Source organism: Alligator mississippiensis, chromosome 2 (genome assembly GCF_030867095.1).
Source record: "Alligator mississippiensis isolate rAllMis1 chromosome 2, rAllMis1, whole genome shotgun sequence".
NCBI lineage: Eukaryota > Metazoa > Chordata > Crocodylia > Alligatoridae > Alligator > Alligator mississippiensis.
In genome coordinates this window covers 54,343,616-54,359,818 of record NC_081825.1, presented here as the reverse complement: position 1 = coordinate 54,359,818, position 16,203 = coordinate 54,343,616, and positions in this window count along the sequence as shown.

Here is a 16,203-nt window from a genome sequence, read left to right as displayed (position 1 = left end):
TTCCCAGCTGATTTTTATGATTGGTCATGTACTCCACATGCTGTATGATACTATTCCTTTATTGGATAAGTTCTTTAAGCCCTTTTGGCACAAATTCTTGCCAGTGAAAATTAATATTTGGTTTTTTTTTAATGTTCATGCAAGACACTTTGAAATGTGCTTTCCCTGAAGTCCTCCAGAGTAGGGTTCTTGGGAAGAAAATGTCAAAGAAAGACCAGTATGAATTGTGGAAATTGTTTAAAAATGTCACTATTTTTATGGAAAATATTTGTCTACTTTATCCACTTCTAAAAAGAAAGATTTGTGTCATTTCACTTATTTCCTATGACAGATAGCAAAGGAATCCAAACAAATTGCTGAGTCTTAGTGGTCTTTCATTTTCAAAAGAAAATGTCACCATTGCATCAGCTTTGAAAATGTGCCCCACATACTCGCATTCCTTATGCAACACAGGTTGAAAAAATGTCATGTATCTACTTTTTGGTACATGCCTAAGGCACTTCCATCTTCACTGTAATTGTGGTTCTGCAACATGTTTCCATCATGGTGTACCCATGCAACAGGAGCAAGTGCACAGGTGTGTTTTCGTAGTAGTTCTCCTTAAATCTGTGTAACACAGAGGGACTCGCCTTCAAAGCTTGATTTACTGCTGTCCAGTACCTTGTATCATTACTTACACCAGTGCAAAGTAGGTGTAAAAAGCTCAGATTCTTATCTGGTAGTATGTTGCATCCACTTCTCCCTTATACTGGGATGAATGCTGGCAGAAGATGGGGTAGTATTTTTATCTAGGCTATGGTAATACAGTAGATAATGAAAACCTTGCAACTTTGTTATTTTCAGAACAAATTCAACTTTGAGAAGAGAAAATGGGTAGTTGAAAGTAATGGTAACGCACAGCATTAAAAACATTGCAGATTATTTACATTTAAATAGTGATATTTACATTTACAAATAGAATTACTTTTTTTTACAAATATTTACATTTTGTTAAATATCAGTAATTAAAGACAAAGCATGCCCCAAGGAATATAAAGACAAAATACTGGGAATCCTGAAGTAAAGAATAACTTAGACTTTGTGGGGAGGTACAGACATTCTAAAAACCCAAGGCAGAATCATTCTAATTTACAGCAAAAGCTTTGTTATCTGGCACGAATTGGGGGGGGGGGGGGGGGGGGCGGATAATAACATATGCTGGTTAACTGAGAGGCCTGAACAGGTGTCTTTGGCTGTTCAAGCCATTGCTTCTCCTGCCACATCCGGGGCATTGCCGTCCCTCCTGCCGCATCACCGCCCCTCCCTCGGGCCCCGCGGACCCTGAAGGATAAGAAGGTAGGCCCCACGCAGGCTGCTATGCCCCAGGCCATGGAGGCTTGGGAGCGTAGGCTCCTTTGTCCCGGGCCATGCGGGCTCAGTGAAACCAGAAGTGCCGCGGTGGGGACTTCCAGTTTCGCTTTTACCTTATAAGCCGGCATGCCAGTTAATAGCATGCCAGCTTGTAAGGTGCCAGATAACACAGCTTTTACCCTACATGGTTTTCTGTAAGTGACATCAGTAGTGAGTAGAACATACATTCACCCTTCAGTGGAGGAGAGGAGGCAAGGGCAAATCTTAGACCAGGTTCTGCTATTTTTAAATCAGTCTGTGTATGCTGAACTTCTGTTCTGTTCTGAGTATAGACTGGTTTTGGATCACTTATACTGTTAAGAGTGTCATGTCTGTACCTGGCCTGCTTTTTTTTTCCCCTATTGACTAAGCACATGAAGGAGAACATGTGGTTAAAGGACTGTTCAGCCAGGAGAAAAGAAGACTCAGAGGGGACTTGGTGGCAGTCTATAAGTATATCAGGGGCATACATCAGGGATCAGGGGAGCATCTATTCACAAAGACCCCCACCAAGGGAGGACAAGAAATAATGCACACAGACTGATTGAGGATTGCTTCAGACTAGACATAAGGAAAAACTTCTTTACAAGCTGAGTCTCGAGGTTTTGGAACAGGCTCCCCACAGAGGTGGTACAGTCATCCATCCTGGCAATCTATCAAAAAACATCTTGATGTCCATCGTGCTGGGGTCATCTGATCCCAGCAGTCTTTCCCCCGCACAGTGCTTACCCCTCTAGCTCAGGCCAGGCAAACCCCAGCCTACAGCTTGCTTACTCCCCCTCCCTTCTCCCCCTTTTCCCTTTCTGCAGGGGGGAGTACTCTGACAGCACCATAGCTGTAGGGTGGGGCTAGGGGAGAGAGGCTGCAGGGAGGGCTCAATCAGCCCCAAAGTGGAGCTTGATTCCTCCCTCCCACCCAGTAAGCAAATATCTGTTGGGTCAAGGGGGCTGCTCTAACTCATGGTATGAGTTAAAGTTGGGGCCTGCACATCTGCCGGTGCTCAAAAACTGTAAACCAAGTCTGTCTGAGTGAGCAATCCTCAACCCACTATAGCCCTACTATATAGTTGGGAAGGATATAAACAAGCTTTTGGGTACCACTGTACCCTTTCTCAGGTCTCTTTTATTTAATTCATTTTAGAATTTAGTAGTAATTCAAAAATCTAGTAATTTAAATATCAAGAGACTAACTTTTAAATATATTAGTTTTATTTTGTTTGTTTATTCTTAAAAATATATCATTGAATTTGAAAGTTTATGGGGCTGTTTTTAGCCTGCTACAGGCCCAAGGGGCCCTCCCCCAGTTACATGTCACCGTGGGTGCCAGGCCAGGGCAGGGGCTCAGGCAGGCCACCTGTGCTGCTGTACACAGCATGGCTGTGGCTTGGGTCCCAGGACGTGAGGATGTACATCAGTTGCCGTATAAAGGACATGGGCTTACTGGCACTTCCTGATCATTGGTTGTGGTCAGTGGTGGCAATTCACTGCCACACCATGCTCCTGCATCCAGCCTGACAGCCCCTCATAGATGTGGGCATTGGAGTGCCCACCTCACTCAAACTGGCACTGCAACTCTGCATCACCGCACAGTGCCATGAGGTTGCCAGTCTCCTCCATAGACCAGTTGGGGCCCTGGGTGGTGGGCACGGGCCTGGGTGATGATGAGGCCATCATGGGTCCTACGCTGGCTCTTTGGGTCTCTGCGCAGCTGTCTCAACTGCTGAGCCTTGGCAGCTGCCTGCAGAACAAAGCACAGGGGCCCATTGAAGAACTGACAGCCATGTGGCAGAAGCAATGCCTGGCAGCACCTGCAAGCTGAGGGCTGGCTGCTGCGGGTGGGTTGTGGGCAGGTGCAGCTCACCTCAGCAGCCAAAAGCTGTGCTGTGGCCTGTCTGCTGGCAGACCTGGTTAGAGTCTACAGCAGCCTGCAAGAACCTTCAGGCCTGGATGGTGTGGGCCTGGCAGCTGCACAGCTGTGCCATGTCAGGCAGCGGCACCGGGGTGCAGGCAGGCTGGTGAGGCTAGCCTGCAGTCTGCCCAGGGGGACATAAGGCTTGGAGTCACCTCAGGCTTTCTGCTGGTATGCCCCAGGGCTCAAAATGTCTACAGACTTTTAATGGCCTGAGGCAGGGGCTGCCGTGGAGGCAGTCCAGCCTGGGATAGGAGAGACTCCCAGCTTGGAGCCCTGGGGCTAGCCTCAGACTGGTCCCTAGTGGCAGGGCTGACCTGGGAGCAAATGTGTTCTCTGGTCATGTCTACATGTGCATTACTGTGCAGTAACTAATCATGAGTAAATTTGATACCAGCATTTGCAGAGGTATCAAATGTACTCACGATTAGGGGTTTTTACTGAGAAGTAAGCATGTGTACAAATAGACACATACACTTCCTGCACAGTAAACTATGTTAGTGCACAGTTAAGCATCTCATGTAGATGGACCATTGTTTAGTTATAGTATATTTGCAGGCAAATGTCATATTTATCCTATGATAAACCATTTATCCTGGGGCAAAATGCAGTCACTCAGAAGTCCAAGTCTTTTGTCCTGGGATAAATCCTAAAAAAGTTTCCCAGATAGGAGACAGTAACTGTTTGCCTTGGAATACTGCAAAGTTTTGTGCAATTATCCTTGGATTGCATCATTGAATCAATGGCAGAAAAGCAGCACTGCATTCAGCCACTCACTAAGCCCTGATTAGAAGGACATAGTTTGTACAATCCCAAGATATCTTTGTTCCAGAACAAACACACAAACAATTTATCCAGGGAAAAATGCAATAGCTGTTCCTAGCCTCAATTAACTTCTACAACCTTATTCAGCATAATTAAATTTTGATAGCGTAGAGGTACTACTATGCTTCTATTACCAGCCTTTAGGTTGGAGCGCCATGCTTCTATATATTTACTTTCTACTTGAAGCAAGAAAGTCGATCTTTCTTATCCCTATAAACGTATTTGTTTATTTGATGATAAATGCAAACACAAAAAGTAGTTGGTATATAGTGTGTTAGTTAAGGGGATTCGTAAGCATTTCTATTCTTAGCCCCCATTTTTTTCAGTTGCTTATAATTTTCTGAAACTTTCACCTGTTCTTCTGACCTTGGGACTGATTTTTCACTGCTTATACTCGTACAGATACTTACCCCTGCTTAACATGATAAATGAAAATGGCTGTAGTACACTGTCAAATCAGTATTGGAGAATCAGGTTCTTCATGTTGCAATTTTCTTTTCCCAAGTCGGATGAGGAAGAGTTTGGCTTCTTTAGAGTACACTAAGTAGTGAAAAATGTACCCACTCTAAAACAAGCTTTACAACTTTTTTTAAACAATTGTAATGCTGAAGCAGTTAGAGGAAGTTTAGTTGAAATTAGGCAGGAGATAATAATGCTTAGGAAGAGAGAGTCTTTTCATTTTCTAACGTAAATCCATTTGATCTGACCAAAGTAGGAGGAGAGTTTGACAATCAGTTGGCACATCTGCAGTACATTAAGAACATCACTGTCAGTACCAACATTCAAGAAGAGGACTGCAGTGTGCATGTCAGAGCATTTCCATATTACAAAAATTCTGGCTATCACAGTGGTTGTTATTCACTAGTCCTATATTTTGCAGGTACAGTGCAGTAAATGAGGCCTACAAGTCACTGATTACTGGTTGCTCCTCACTTGCTGTGACTGACTGCAGGGATTTTAAAAGGTCAGCTACGTGTCAACTCAATGAATGAGCTTGTTTCTTGATGCTATACAGTAAAGTGCACACTCAGGTTACATCCAAACATACAGGGACGTGCACTTGCAGGGGCACAAGTTGCTGCAGTGTACACCCTTGCATGTACCCTTCACTGTGGGACAAATTGTCCCACATCAGGCAAACTGCCCTTGTCCAGCTCCTCCCGGCTCTTCATCCACTGAGAGCAGGAGGCTGGGGCAAGCACTGGTGTTGGCCCCAGTAGTCTTACCTGGTGGCCTGGAGCAGGAGTCGTCCAGGTCAGGCAGCATGGAGGCCTGGCTAGCAGCCAAAGCATTCTCTGGATGGCCTGGCATCCACATATGCCAATGCATGCTTGTTGGGCATGCATTGCACTGCTTTTTGCTGGTGCTTTTTTTTCCTATCAGGAAATCCCCGTGCCCCATGCTGCAAACTTACAGTGGAAGGCACATTTGAACATTTGCCATGTGTGGTTTGCAATGCCACAGAGGCTTGTAGCACTGCAAACCACATGTGCCAGAACATCTGGATGTGGCCTTAGTGTATGTTTCTTTCATATAAACTTTTCCATGTAAAACCACAGGAACATAGTACCTTTACTATTTTAAACAAAATACTGTTATGCTTTTAATGCAATGGCAAGCAAAGCAATTCTCAAACCATGCTACTGTTTAGGCACTTCACCTAGGTCACTGAAGAAAGACTTTAAAAATGAATTTGTAAAACCCTAGGCAGTCATGCAAAGTATCTCCAATCTTAAGGTTGCTAAACTGAGAAAACAGTCATCCAAGCGTGTTAATGTTAAGTTTCCATATGCCCCCTTAACTTTGCCTCTTGTTCAAAATAATGGTGGCTTACATTTTATATGGTGTTATGCTAGGTATCTGTGGCATAAAACAGAAGTTGGTACAAGTTAAGGAAGGGACAACCTTGCAATTTGGGTCTATGAGAGTGTGCTGTGGCACGTGCTGGGGTTTTCTGCTTGTTGTTTTGAAAGTAAGTGAATATCAGGAATCAGTGAATGGAGCATATTTTGCATAAGAGGGGTCACAGCCTACATAAAGGTATATTACAAGTGATCATCCAGAAGAAACATGGAAGTATTTTACAGACATGCCTAGAGTTGATTCAGTGAGCTTTATTTCAGGTGGAGGTGTTCCAGCCAGGGGCCAGTTTTGCGGTAGCAATATTGTGCTTGCTATTTCAAACTATCAGGATGACATGCTCCACCTTTGAAATGTTACACAGAGGCCCCCGCCACATGCTACACTTAAGTTGTGATTAACCAGTTAATCATATCTTAAGTTGTGACAGGCTGCATGTTCAATCAATGAATGGTGTGATAAAATGAGAAATAAGCCACAAAGTTATTTCACAAAAACTGTGCAGTAACTTTGTGGCTAGTTCCTATCACACCATTAATTGAATGTGTGGCCAGGGGTACCCCTGTGTCTAGGAGCCTAGAACAACTAACAGGTGTCCCAGCCAGGGGTGCTTGTAACTTGCCAGTGCAGAGGGAGCTCAGGATCATAATCCCAGTCTCCCCTTGCACTGGTAATAAGGTGTGATGGGATCTGAATCCCATAATCATGCCTTCCCCATGTATGTGTGGCATGGCAGGAAACATGATTGTGTGGGTTGTGCATCAAATCCCATCACACCTTTACCAGCGCACCTGGCAGAGGCCATAACTTAGGACAATACACAGGAATACTAAGGGATGGAAGCTGCTAATTCATGTTTTATAATTTTTTTTTTAATATTTTAGCAAAACAGCACCATAATATGGGGAAATAGTTTGCAATGATATTGATTTTTGAAATACCAAAGAGATTAGAGAATTCTTTCTGCAACATATACTACACATTTAATACAAAAGAATAGGTGGTGGAAAGTGATCGTAACTGTCATCATCACCATCATTATTTTATATTCTACTTAAGACTTTTTCAAGTATTAACTCATACTTGTCAAAGTGAAGACAAAATATGCCCCCAGTGGTGAATGCTGATTTCATGAACTGTATTCCTTACAGCCAGGGACAGACATTACATTTTAACCAGTATAAGTAATCAGAAACCAACCTATACCTGTAACAGAACAGAAGTCTGGCACACAAGACTGGTTTAATACTTGCAACAGAACAGAAGTTTGGCGCACAGGCTGATTTAAAAATGGCAGAACCCCGTCTAAGATTTGTACCCCCCACCAAAGCGTGAAAGTGTGTTCTGTTCACTATCAAACTAAACCATGCTGCTTACGGAAAACCACGTAACTTAGATTGACTCTGCCTTAGGCTTTTTGAATGTCTGTACCTAGCCTATGCTACCTAAGGTCAGGACACAACAGCTGTGTATGTCTTGTCTTAGTACTCTGTTATCACCAGTGTTTGCTCCAGATGCTTCCCAAGTAGCCATTCTTGCATATTGGCATTATTTGTCCACCAAATGATCATAATTGAACTCTGCAGTAATGTTCAATCTCTGACCTTTACCTGTAGCAGTGATGTGTGTAAACGGAGATTAGCATGTATGTGTGTTTTGAAAATTTGCCTCCCTCCCCTGTAGTCTTTCCCAGAGTCAACATAAAGCTATTAGTTTCTTGTTCATATGTAGTAGCCAAAACATACATGCATTCAGTGGGTCAAACACAGAGAAAGGCCGCAAAGAGTTCTGGAAACATCATTAACTCCCTACGAGGTTAAGGGCCATCAATCTGCCTGAACCACTCTGGGAGACAGAGAGTATAATTACAGGGCAAACTTCAGTTGTGGACACTCTTTAGACAAGCTGACAGCCTGATGCAAAACCCACTGAAGTCAATGAAGAAACTCCTAGTGACTCAACAAGCTTTGGAGCAGACTAGCTAGGAAGTCAACATACTGTCTAAAGATAATACTGTTATGGGATCTGTGAAAAAAGGGTAGCAGTACCCTAATGCCCACAACACTAAACTGTTTACCATTATACCATGGTCGTTGTAATAAGTGTGTTCAAGTCACTTTTCATGTGTCAGAATTGCAAAGGCTCATGTTTCTTGTCAATGATACCTCAGTATCTGCTGCCTTTTGAGATTTGTAATACACATTCCCCTATGTTGACTCTCTGAAAATTTACCCTCTTGCTGTTCTCCTCCATAAAAACTACATCACATTTGTTTTCATTATAGAGTCTGTAAAGTAAGCAGCATGTGCACCTTTGCATTTTATGGAGGCATAAATCTGTTGTCAGTGAAGTAACTGCAAAACTAGAGCATTTTTGCCTAGCAAAAGTGTTCCATCCAGAACAACAATGTACTGTTGAGATACAGGTTGTAATACTTTAACAATCACAATATATATGTGTTTTCTACCATAAATACTTGTAATCTCATAAACTATCTATAGTGCTAAATGACTCCTGGCCTCTTAATTTTTTTCCCGTTTTCTCATTTTCTAGCTTAAGACTCCCAGGAAATGTTTTTATCTCTGTAGCATCAATGATCTACAGGTTATCACTACTGATACTATATAACTTGCTAAAATGCTCTGCAGAAAAAGAGAGCCAACATTGACTTATAATAAGTGGTGATTTTCTACCTATAAACCTATAGACTTAACTGTCTAAACAGACTTCCACCTGCATGTGATTCTTCATGGCACATTGCTACGAGAGGTCAAAGTTTGTATCTCAGCCATGTTTGCTAAGTGATTTGGAAGAATAACATCTGTGTTAATGACAATATGCTCACTATGATTACCAAGCACATTTACTAGACTTATGGTCTCATCATTAGCTTAAAGAATATCGGTGACCTTGGTGCTGCATCACTGAACTAGATGAATGATGCAGTTCACAGTGATCTGCATAGAGTTGCATAACAAAGACCTTGGACAGCATGTGCAGGCTGTAATGGAAATACTTTATGTGCTATTACAGAAAGGAATCATTACACTTATTTTTCCATAATTTCAAATGTATTGCTAATGAGCAAGAAAAGAACACAAAAGCACCAAACAAGCATAATTTTAAAAATAATAAATAGCAGGGAGAATAAATGATCATTTTTCATCTCTGTAGAGTCCAAGGGGGTAGATTTTCAAAGGCACAGAGGACAGTGAGGAGGAACCCAACTCCTATAGAAAGGCAGTAGGAATTGGAAGTTTAACTCCCAGTTCTGCCTTTCATAATCCTTTCCTCCTCTCCTTCCAGCTTTAGAAAACAATGCATGAAGAGAAATAAGGAAATGCTCATGCGCAATAGCACAGTCATTACAAAATGAAAACTCCTGGAAACACTTTGGCAGTTGCAGTTACTTTTTGGTATGCATCTGACCATAAGACTGAGTTACTGTCAAATAGGAGTATGAAATGGCCACAGCAAAATGTCCTAGAAAGCATCCAATGTGTATTATGAGTAGTAGTAGTATTTGTATTACAACAACACGTAGGGGCCATTCAAAGTCAGGACCCCTACAACATAGAGAGCCATAAAATTGAATGTTCAGTTGAAAAGGTCCAAGAAAATCATATCCTGGCGCTTAAGGGCCATAAAATGGTCTACCATATTACATCTGCTTTTCATAGAACAACATGATAGTCACGCATTACTGTTCAAATAGCTCTTTTAAATTGCCAGTCTAATGGCAGGAGTACACTTTTGATGCACTGCAGAATGGGAAATACTTTAGACAGTTATTCCTTGTGAAAAGCGGTAATGGCACTTGGCTCTTCAGAAGTAGGCATGATAATGTGATCTCCTCTAAAGTGCACTTGTGCATTTTGTGCAGTGAGTCAATTTGCCAGGGGAGGAAAATACTCAATGACACTAATATCCACAAATAAGAATGAACGCAGAATAAATTTGCTTACATTTCAAACTTTGTGCACATAGTGCATATAGATCTGCAAAGCATTGCAGAGCAGCAACACTGATATCTCCCACCTGCATTAAAATACCATAAAAAAGTGCATCACTGAATAATTGTTGGCATTGCATAAGTAGTCTGATGACTGAGACATAAATACCAGGGAAACTTCCTGCCTCAGTCAAGAATTATATCTGAAAAAAGAAATTCTTCTTAGAGACAAATGAATGTATATGCTTTTGCTTAGTATTTCATAAGTTGCTGCACAAAACACTACTGAAGGGTCAGGCAGTCAGAGTCAGATTATGCATTAGTACTGGCATTTTCTAGGATACCAGGAGGTTATTCAGTTATTCTTGCTGCAAATGTAGAGTAGGAAATCAGTTTATAAGACCAATTTTCCAGAAATGCCCTGTGAACACAGTACTGTGTATGCAAGTAGTTGTCTTTCAAGGTAGTTGCCTTTCAAGTGAAAAAGCAAAGACACATGGCATATTAATATCCATCAGAGATCATTCAGTCTTGGCTTGTGTTAACAGCAGAAAATAGAAAGCATTTTTGCTGATACAGCAGCAATGTTGGTACTGACTCTCAGCTGTCTTGGCTATGAGGTACATATGCATATAGCAGCACTGTTCTTATGGTATGGCCATATGTTTCATTACCAAAAGAATTATATTTCTCTCATGACCATAGACATGGTTCTTCCACAGACTATGTGGCTGATTTTAGTAAAACCTATAGAAAGGCTATATTGTATCATATTATTTAGCAGATTCAAAGACTGCCCTCCACCTCAGGGTAATTGATATTTATCTCTCTAGCCAGGATCACTGATGGATGATATCATAATGAAAGTTTCCTTTGGAACCTTAGGATAAGTAGGGAACTGCTGAAATTGCAATTTCATGGATTTGTGAAATCCAGCTTTGCCCATGAAATCAGGCAATGCCCACAAAATCTGCAGGGAAAAAAATACTGAAAAGAAAATGTCAATTCTCCAGAGGGAGCCAGCAGTCCTCAGGGCATTGAGGCAACCTGCTGAAGCAGGGAAATGGGGAGAGGGGTTTGCCAGGAAGATGGCTACTGCCTCCACCCATCACCGCTGATTGGCTGCGAGAGCTGCCTGTCATGTGGCCCCACCCATCACCACCAATCAAAGACAAGGGGTAGGGCTGCATAACAGGCAGATTTGGCAGCCAATCAGTGGTGAGGGTGGGGCCATCAGGGCCCCTTGGCCAATCAGGGGCAGCCTGCCATGTTCCACCTGTGAAATGGCTGTCAGGCCCTGTGGTCTGCTCATGAAATTGGGAGGCAGCTGTTCTAAATTTGGTAGGCCCTAGCCATAGGAATTTCAAAATGCAAAGAAGTACATGTTATAGGGATTTACATCTGTGTCTGTGTTTGTAGGTATAAAGGATAGTGAAGTCAAAGAAATGCAATGGCATTGGTCTGCAGACTACCTTTTATCTTGAGTTGTTAGGTCAGTCATCCAACATTGTAGAGAATGCAAATCAACAGGTAGAGGATAGCTAAACAGTCTAGTAGCTTTTGAGGAGGAGGAGTATGGTAATAACTAAGGCCGGTCTTGAATAGAATCCTTGTGTTTGGCACTGTATAAACATATAGTAGACATTTCTTCCCCCCAAAGGCTTACACTAGCAAAAAGTGACTAAAACAACACACAACCTAGTGTAATCTGTTTCAATGAAATCATGACAAATATTTTTCTATGTGTATTATGGCCTGAACGCCCCAGAAAGCATCTTGAAGGCATTCTGATCCTGGAATACATAAGACACGTAAATAATCCTTGCAATATGATACTAAGTCACTTGTTAAAAAGAAAGAACGATTTATGGTTGGTACCTCAAGTACTGTATTTTTTATTAGTTGTACCAACAGTTATGTATTCTGATTGCCTGACAAAACAATTCAAGCAATATGCAAATCTATGCAAACACAACTTATCAAAGGTGTGGGGACAATAATGTCATTGATGAAAACATCTATTGATAAGCACAATGTTTTCTATTTGTATATGAATGAATTGAATAAAATGAACCTCAACTCACACATGCAATACTACATACAGTACAATTCTGTATCAGTATTTCACAGGGTCTTACAATGGTTTAAGTGAACCATTAATGAATCACCAGGGACAGTTGATGAAATCTGGGATGCAGAGCTATACTCTGGTTTAGCACAGACATTTTGTATGACCTTAAGCAAGTCCATCAACTTACTGATTTCTGACAGAGTTAGGTACCTAAACATTTTTGAGAATATAGGTTTAAGTCTTTCCTAAGGAGAAAAATTGTATTCCTTCTCCCGCACAAGGTAGGATAAATGGATTAAAGTTTACAAGTTGGTATGCAGAAACTAATGTAGCACTATATTTGTTTAGATGCTTTGCATAGTTATTAATAATCAAAGATTCATCTCCATTGGCTAGAATGCATCTCTCTAGGCAATACTGCATTATATAAACACTTTCATGGTAAAATCTACTAATATTTTTACTATGCAATCTTCTAAGGACTATCTATCACAGTGTGTATGGTCAGCAATAACTTAATACAGGGGTTTATTCATCATATCCTGTTCATATTCTGCCCATTACTGGCTATTTGCAGTCAGCTTTTTTCTTTGTCCTTCATCTGCCACATGGCTTTTTAGTAAAAGGTTTCATTTTGATTTTTGACTAGATATGGTTGAATTTTTTTAATGAGAAATTTCATAATAAAACTATCTTTTTATCAGATCAGAAACAAAATTTTCCATTTAATTTTGACAAACATGTTTACATCTTCATCTAAAACTGGGAGACTGAAAAAAATGGGTTTCATGTTTAGGTTGTCAATAAAAAACAAAAACCTTGAAAAATAAATTTAAAAAATATTTAGCTCTAGTCCTGTTCATTTCTTATTCCTTCCTTAGAAAGCTCAACTTTTTATTATCCTACCCAAGCAATATCGGTGCGGGTGTTTGTTTCTTTGAAAAATGTGTACAAATATACACACCAATATTACCCTTATATAGAAGTTTGATATATGCTGTTATTGCTGTTGACAGTGAAACCATTTTATGCACTGATGCTCCAAATGATTACCCTTAACACATTACATGTGTCTGGCAGCTGCATGTAGGAGATAGTGACTTCATATTGTGCCTATTCCATGATACATTATTTCAATCTAGAACAGGCTAACAGACAACAGTACATTGAGATACTGTGTAATTATCTGCTGTTGCAATGTCAGCTTTTTTACTGTGCAGTTTCCTCTTTCACATGAGAATGGTTGATATAACATGAATTTGGTCTTATTTAAATACTAAGAAACATTAAGCAAAACATATGTGTACATGTAAGGGCTTGTGCTAAGCACATGGGCAGATCTAGGATTTTGAAAAAGGGGGTGCAGTTGGTGTGGCCCGTCATCACATATACCACAATGCATATTTTTCTCCAGTTAAAGAGAAACTAGAAGCTTTACTAAAATGCTAAGGGGCTAGCACTGCATACTTCAGTTTAGATCAAGGCAAAAACCAATATAACTTTATTAGAATGTGCACTGATTTGCTAGACTAGTGTTCTAACTTCAATGTGCATTGAAATTAGAACACTAATTTGAAAAAAACACAAATTAGGCAAAAAAAAGCAGTCAATTGATATTATTAGTCCTCTAGTCATTATAGTTAAATGCGCGTCTCTTATTCAGATTTATAAAATAAAATCTAGTCTTCTAGAGCATCCTGATAGTGCCTCTAATACTTGAGTGTCAGTCATTTCTACACCTAACTTAATATTACCATACCTGAGTTAAGATTTTTGGCTAGAGCTAACAACAGTTTGCAGGACTGTGAAATAGAATAAAGATATTATCAGGAGTGGCAAACAAGCAGCAAAACTGAAGAAAAAAGGATAGCTTGATTAATGGAACATCAAGACTATTAAAAAGGAGAGAACATTATTAACATCTGTGAATGGATGAGATATTAGCAGGAACGAAGTAGATTATAATGAGTCATGAAGACAATTGACTCTCTCAGAGCTGCCTGAATGGAAATGCCACTGCCTCTCTCAGAAAGTTGTTTTTAATGTTTGGGTGGAGCAGGAATCAAGGGGAGTGCAATTGCGCTCTCCCTCCACCTGGATCTGCCTGGGACTGAGCACTACCAGCTGCAGATTCACAAAATGTCTGCTTTACATAGTTTCCTACAGCAATCATGGGACATAAGAACATGCATCCATGTTTGTTTTAATGTCTGTGAATGTGCCATAATGGACTGTGTTTACCTCAAATTAACACTGATGTACTGCTCCTGTGCCTATATCAGTGATTCTCAACCAGGTTGCCGAGGCACCCTGGGGTGGTGCCAGATCCTTTGAAGGGTGGCTGAAGATATGAGGAAATAAGTGAGGTGCAAGGTACAGATAAGCACAGGCTCAGGCCTGTCTTTGTCTGGATGATTCTCCCCCCGTCCCTACCCACAATACCCAGCCCCTCTGTAAGGAGGTAAGCACTGTAATATTTTGAAATTGGATGCCACGCGATTCAAAAAGGGATGGATGGGTACCTTGAATCCAATGAGGGGTGCTTTGAGTCCAGAAAGGTTGAGAACTGCTGGCTTATGTGCACACACCATGCAATGTGACTGCAAACAGGGGCAGGAGAAGGCAAGGCAGCAGAAGCAGAGCAATGCATTAATATATTCAGGGTTATATTTAGGGAGGACTGGAGGTGCAGTCACACTCCCTTTTGATTCCTACTCCACTGAAAATTTAAAAAAAACCTACCTAAGAGGGAGAGCCACATTTCTATTCAGAGGGAGCCAAGGGAGTCAACTGTACTTAAGGCTCATTATTTATCTACTTTATTTCTGCTTAATCTCTTCACTCCGTATGTTAACAACCTTAGATCTTCCTGTAATCCAGCTAGCCTTCCTTCTACATTTATCCTGTCTATTATCTACTCCTGATAATGTTTCTCTGCTCACCCTCCAGCATATCCAATAAAGGTGTGCTAATGCCTACAGATCTATACTGGGTTACTTTGTCCATAGGAAACAGACCCACAGCAAATCAGACACAGGATGGGGATGGGCTGGGAAGAAGCAAGTTGAGCTGTGCAGTGGCACAACAGCCAAAGGCAGGAGGGAATTATACAGGTGAGGCAAAATTGTAAATTACTGCAGTGAGCCTTTCCTTGATTATTCACTGCAACAGCTGACACCAGCTGTGGGAGACTGAAACAATGGTGCAACCAGGTTAGCATAAACTGAGCATGGGTGTATGAAAGGGGTTGGTGTCCCCAGGTAGGGGTGCTGCCAGGGGCTGAGTCAAGTCCTCCCCTGCTCCCAAGGGTTTGTTTCTGCATGTTGAGGGTGGAGGGCAGTGAAGGCCTGCTAAAGGCATGCTGTAAGGAGTGAAAGGAGTATGGAGGGGTAGTTTACTGCCCTTTCTCCACCTCCATCTGTCCCATGGTCAGAAGCTGAGGGGTGGGGAAACTGTTAGGGAGGGATTTTGAGGGGCATCTTGAGGCCACGGTGGAGTGTTTGGGGGACCCATGTGTTCAAGTACAAGGAACAGTCCATGGCCATGCTATACACATCTGTCCATAAGTAGGCTGTGGGGGGAGAACAGCTGTACGTCTGGCATCAGGTGCCTGCCACACCCTGGAGCTGGCAGTCAGCTCCCCTACAGACTTAGTTATATTTGTTTTTGCTTGGATCATAAAATTAATAATATAGCTCTAGGCCCCTAGTATAGTAGTAAAGTTTCTAGTTTTTACTTGGAGAAAAATGTTTTAGCATGATGCATCATCCTATTACACATTCTCCTCCCCCCTGCCTACCGCCATTTCAAAATACTAGATCCAGTCATGACTGTGTTGCAGGTAGTTTTACTTTCAGGAATACAAACCTGACTTAAGCTGTTCCTCACATTTCGCCTGTTTAGGATCCCTGCAAAATCACTATGTAGATTTACTTGCATTACTCATACCATTTTCCACACCTCTTTCATGTATTCTGCACAGAATTTGGGCCACATATTCACATATATTACATCCATATGACTGCTTGTCCAATCAGTGTACAAGTTAGACCATTCCTAACAAAAAGGGAAGTTACATAATAGTTTAAGTAATATCTGGGGAAAAAAAATCAGTAGTAAGGCTACCAAGAAAAGGGAAGGGGGGGTTGAAGTGGCACTGTAGCCAGAACCTTAGGGAAAATAGCACCCTGAGTGAACT